The 5,721-nt window shown below is 47.8% G+C and overlaps 1 protein-coding gene across 2 annotated transcripts in view; it reads left to right on the top strand.

Moving 5' to 3' along the window:
- LOC130405205 (leucine zipper putative tumor suppressor 2 homolog) overlaps nucleotides 1–5,721 on the top strand; it is a 23,015-nt gene continuing 17,294 nt past the window's right edge. Inside the window, exon 1 of one of the 2 annotated variants that reach the window (XM_056610236.1) lies at nucleotides 1–98. The gene's annotated coding sequence lies outside the window, so the exon portion shown is untranslated. Of the gene's footprint in view, nucleotides 99–4,092; nucleotides 4,371–5,721 lie in introns of those variants that run through there. The other variant, XM_056610235.1, reaches the window with a different exon arrangement.

The following is a 5,721-nucleotide window of genomic DNA, read 5'->3' as shown; positions in this document are numbered from 1 at the left end:
GTACCACGACGACGACGACCCCCAGCCCCCCGGGAGGAGTGAGGGCCCTGGGATGAGAGCCGCGCGTCTCCCCCTTATCTTCCCCAGACCTCCAGGAGGTGAGTGCGGCCCGTCGTTGCGGAGTAAGAGAACCAGAGCGGGGGGAGGGCAGAGGGAGGATTCTCCGTCAGACAAAAGGCTTTCTCTTGATGCCGTTGACCTTCAATATTTGCTGACTCACGCCCTCCACCCTCCACCCCCCCCCTTTTTTTTTTTTTCCTACTTCTGTTGTTGATCTCTATCTCCCCCTCGCACTCTCCCCCTCGCTTTCTCTCTCTCCCCCCTCACTGGCTATCTCTGTCATTCCACCGCTTTGTCTCCGTCTCTCTGTCTCTCTCTTCTCCTTGATCTCTCTCCCTCTCTCTCTCTCTCTCTCTCTCTCTCTCTCTCTCTCTCTCTCTCTCTCTCTCTCTCTTTGTCTCTCCGTCTCTGTTTATCTAACTATCTCTCTTTCTTTCCGAATGTCTGAATGTTCCCGTAACTCCCCCCCCCCCACCTCTCCCTTCCTCTCTCTCTCTCTCTAGGTTTCTCTGTCTCCTCTCTCTCTCTCTCTCTCTCTGCTTTGTTCCCTCTGCTTTGTAGGACATTGATCAATGCTATGAATTGGACTACGCAGAAAGAAACTTGTCCCGGTCACTTTGATACACACACACACACACACACACACACACACACACACACACACACACACACACACACACACACACACACACACACACACACACACACACACACACACACACACACACACACACACACACACACACATGACAGTAGCAGAAGAGGAGGAAAAGGGCACAGAAGAGAAGGGGGGGCGGGGTTCAATGCTTGCAATAGCAATATATAGAATCAAATCTTATTTTACTGTACACACAGTTTAATTGTATACAGTATTCTTCTATCAAGCTCAACTCTTAAAAGTGTCCCTTCTTTCCAAAGCAACCGTCGACTCAATAGCTTAAGGATTTAACATGGTTTATTTATAATTTAGTTTATTTACTATTTGATTATAGCTGTATTGAATTTGGTCTGTGTGTGTGTGTGTGTGTGTGTGTGTGTGTGTGTGTGTGTGTGTGTGTGTGTGTGTGTGTGTGTGTGTGTGTGTGTGTGTGTGTGTGTGTTTGTGTGTGTGCATGTGTTTTGGTGTGTGTGCATGTGTTTTGGTGTGTGTGCGCTTGCATCCATTTGCGTGCATATGTTTTAACACCCCCATGTCCACCACCAATGCAACACAACACACATACTTCCATCTCTCATGCCACAGCTCCCGATGCTGAGTGCTAAATGAGTGCATGTATGTTAGAAATGTGTTCAGATAGCAGGACTTGGTCCCAACCGCGCCAGCTGCTGTCCTTCTCTTCCTCTCTGCCTCTCTCTTAAGTCCAATCCAGCAGTCCAACTTCTCAGGTCAGCTGTCCTTGTCTGTCATTGGCAACGAGATCTAAGAAGATCCCACTGTTAATGGTCCCATTCAACTCTTTATTGTGTGTATGGTCATTAATTCATGCTGATAATTGTCTGGGTGTTAACCTGGAGAACAATAGTTAAGATGAGGTAATGTCAAGCAATTTGAACTGCAAACCTTGATCTTGCATTCAGTTTAGAAATGTAATTGCTAATTATATGGCAGGAGCATTGGCATCAGCCTTGGAATCAGTTGCATTTCATGCATTATGCATTTCTTTGTGTGTGTGTGTGTGTGTGTGTGTGTGTGTGTGTGTGTGTGTGTGTGTGTGTGTGTGTGTGTGTGTGTGTGTGTGTGTGTGTGTGTGTGTGTGTGTGTGTGTGTGTGTGTGTGTGTTTGTGTGTGTGTGTGCATTCGTCTGTGTGTGGGTGTGTGCGTGGGTGTGTGCATTTGAAGGTGTGTCCATGCACACACCTGTGTGTCAGTGTTTGCTTTACACACGAGTGTGTTTTTTTGACCGGCTTCATGTGTTTCTAACAAGTCCTGCAGTCATAAAGAACAGTACTAGTCTTGAAATACAGTCCATAACCTCAAGTCCAAGCCATGTCTCAAACTCCAGCTCATGTCTTGTGGCCCATTCCCGTGTAGTTATTGACTTTAGTTATACTGATAATTTCTGCGCCTTCTGTTTGGCTTCTTCCATCCTTAATCCAATCTTTAAACTTCATCCAAAGTACTTCAATATGTCTCCTTATTCGTTTCAGTAGTTTAAGTGCATCTTATTTCATTTTCCAGCGTGTGAGATGATGTCACTTTGTTTTATCTTGTTTTATTCGCCTGTGTGTTTGTGTGTTTGTGTTTGTATTTGTGTGTTTGTGTGTTTGTATGTGTGTGTTTATGTGTTTGTTTTTGTGCGTGTCATGCATCGAGAACGTAACTTCGAGGTGTTTATTAGGCAGGCTGCAGTGGAAATTCCCCCTTTCCACGCACGTTATTTTTAGCAGCATGCCATCGTTAGCCGTATTAATGACAGGGAGGTGTTGATGCTCAGGGTTGCACTGAGCTCACTTTGATGACGGTCAGCCTCTGCCAACTACTGGAGAAGGTGGAGAGACATTAAGGTAGAGAGAGAGACTCCGATTACAAATTAATTGTGAGTATACTGTTGGCATAATAGAGGTGTGTGCGTGTGTGTGTGCGTGTGTGTGTGTGTGTGTGTGTGTGTGTGTGTGTGTGTGTGTGTGTGTGTGTGTGTGTGTGTGTGTGTGTGCGCTACCTGCCCCCACAGTCTTTCTATCTCACTCTTTTCTTCTGTTTTCCTTCCAGAATCACTCAGTTAGTGTTACTGCTTTTCCATGGCAGCGCCGGGCAATAAAACCACAACGGCTTTGGGTTGCAGCAGGGCTAAAAATGGTGTGTGCGCATAGATTCAAGTTGTGTGTGTGTGTGTGTGTGTGTGTGTGTGTGCGTGTGTGTGTGTGTGTGTGTGTGTGTGTGTGTGTGTGTGTGTGTGTGTGTGTGTGTGTGTCCGGCAGAGTCTTCAAATGTCAGCTATACTGTATCTGACAACTCTATACCCCCCCCCCGCCCCCCTCCCGTTTGATTCGTCGAAAGACACACACACCCGTGTGTTGGCATTGATGTCCACTGAGCACCAGGGCTGGTTTATGCTGCGTTAACTAATTGATCTATTTCCCCAGCAGATGCGGGTGGGTTACGCAACAGCCAGTATAGCAGGGACAGAGCAGCAGAATGTATAGTACAGATGTGCAGAAAAAAATCGCTCACGTAATTCTACCCCGTCGACCTTAATTGACCATCCCCCACTTCTGCCTCCCCCCCCCCCTCTCGCCCTCTCTCCCTCCCTCTTCACTCTCTATTCCTTCCTCATTCTCTCCACTCTCCCTCTCTCCCTCTCTCTCTCTGTCTCTCTGTCTCTCTCCCATCCCTCTCTCTCTCCCCTCTTTCTCCCTCCCTTCCTCCCTCTCGCTCCCTCGCTCATCTCAGATTTCTTTTGATAATCGCAGAAAGGACAGAGCTACACTGCGGGACAGATGTTGCTCGGATGGTGGGGGGGGGTGGGGGGGGCTGGGGGGGTGGGGGATGTTCCTTATGCACCCCCCCGGCCACCATCCCGCCCCCTGTCTCAAAATCTCAGCTGCCCCTGCATAAACCCCAATAGGACCCCTTATGTATTATTGTACAGAGACAGGAAGCAATGACCAGGGAGAGTAAAGGAGACTGGAGAGAGGGAAAAGGCAGATAAACACTGTGTGTGTGTGTGTGTGTGTGTGTGTGTGTGTGTGTGTGTGTGTGTGTGTGTGTGTGTGTGTGTGTGTGTGTGTGTGTGTGTGTGTGTGTGTGTGTGTGTGTGTGTGTGTGTGAGAGAGAGTGGGGGGGAGGAAGAAAGACATAATGTGTGTTAGCCTATGACTGTGTTTATCTATGAGTGAGTTTGCTATGTGTTTGAAAGTGCATGTGGGAGTGAGTCTTGAGTTTGTGCGGGGGAGAGTTTGTGTGTGTGTGTGTGTGTGTGTCAGTGGGAGCGGGGAATAAGGAGGTGAACTGGGGGGGGGAGGAGGGAGGGAGGGAGGTGGAGCTAAGGCAGGCAGCAGGGAAGGAAAGCTGAGAGGCACAGTGGGAGAGAGTGAGAGAGAGAGAGAGAGAGAAGGAGTGGGAGCAGGGGAAGAGAAGAGAGGGCTTCCATTGTAAAAAAAAAAAAAGTCCTTGTGTCGTGCTATGTGAGAGAGACAAAGAGAGGAAGTTGGACCGTTGAAGAGTGACGACGGACGGACAGAAAGGGAGAAACAGAGAGGCAGAGCGGGAGAAGGATTTTGAACTCACGCAGAGTGGAGTGATTCTTTTTACTTTGTACTTGGACACAAGGGGACGGACCGAGAGGCAGCCATGCAGGGCTCACTCAGGGGTGAGTGCACAGTGTGTGTGTGTGTGTGTGTGTGTGTGTGTGTGTGTGTGTGTGTGTGTGTGTGTGTGTGTGTGTGTGTGTGTGTGTGTGTGTGTGTGTGTGTGTGTGTGTGTGTGTGTGTGTGTGCACGGTTGAAAATATCTTTATTTTAGAGATATGTCAGAGTAAATGGTAAAAGTGTCCTCGTGTTTGTGTGTGTGTGCATTAAGTTGTTGAGGAAATCATTGTCGATGCACTATTGCAATGTAAGGTGTGTGTGTGTGTGTGTGTGTGTGTGTGTGTATGTGTGTGTGTGTGTGTGTGTGTGTGTGTGTGTGTGTGTGTGTGTGTGTGTGTGTGTGTGTGTGTGTGTGTGTGTGTCTATGTGCATGTTGAGTTATTGTGTTTGTCTATTGCATCTAATGTGTATGATGTATCATTGTGTGTGTGTGTGTGTTTGCCTGTCTCTAGGTTGTCCAATGTGTATGATGTCTTCCTCTGTGTGTGTGTGTGTGTGTGTGTGTGTGTGTGTGTGTGTGTGTGTGTGTGTGTGTGTGTGTGTGTGTGTGTGTGTGTGTGTGTGTGTGTGTATGTTTGTTTCTAGTGTGTGCGTGTGTGTGATGTGCTATTGTGTGTGGATGTGGATGTGTGTGTGGATGTGAACGTGTCTCTTAATTTGTGCACCAGGGCTTCACATTGTGTCCCAACATCTAAATACGACTCCCTGAGTCCTCTAAGCTGCTTTTGATCTCTACTCTAAACTCTGTGTCTGCTGCTCTCGTTGTTCCGGGCTGGCCCTGATTCGCTGATCACGGTATCCCCCATGGAAAGCTCTCCCCCGGGCCTTGTGGTGCCCGCGGTCGGGAAGCCATTGATGGTGAAGTTGCGCTGTGGAAACAGTTTGGGACCGAGCTTGCCTGTCTGGCCTTATTCAAACACAGACCCTCAGCCACTCACTTCACTGCATAGGAAACTACTCCAGGAATGTGCGTTGAGCTGGGATTGTGTTCCAAAGTTAGCCCTGGACTAGTCCACTACAAGTTGGAGATGGTTCATTAGACCAGGGGACTACTGGTGGGTACTTCCCACCAGTAGTTTGAAGAGACTCACACTTAAAGGATGATTCACCAGCCTCAAACTGGCTGTTGTCTAGTACTGTTGTACTGTGGTTACTGTTTTGAGGATGGACGAGTCATCAGTTGTCGTCATGTTGTGAATAAGATGAGATGGATGAGATGTACTTTGTTAATCACAGATGGGAAATTAGATGTGTTGCAGTATAAAGTAGAGGGCAGTGGAGGGAATTGTATACCTAAATGAAATCCATCATCCTTGTAAAATATAGGGATGATTCCAAATACAGTAACTGTGA

Source organism: Gadus chalcogrammus, chromosome 15 (genome assembly GCF_026213295.1).
Source record: "Gadus chalcogrammus isolate NIFS_2021 chromosome 15, NIFS_Gcha_1.0, whole genome shotgun sequence".
Taxonomy (NCBI): domain Eukaryota; kingdom Metazoa; phylum Chordata; class Actinopteri; order Gadiformes; family Gadidae; genus Gadus; species Gadus chalcogrammus.
Note: the sequence above shows the minus strand (reverse complement) of the source record. Positions and strands in the feature narration are given on the sequence as shown.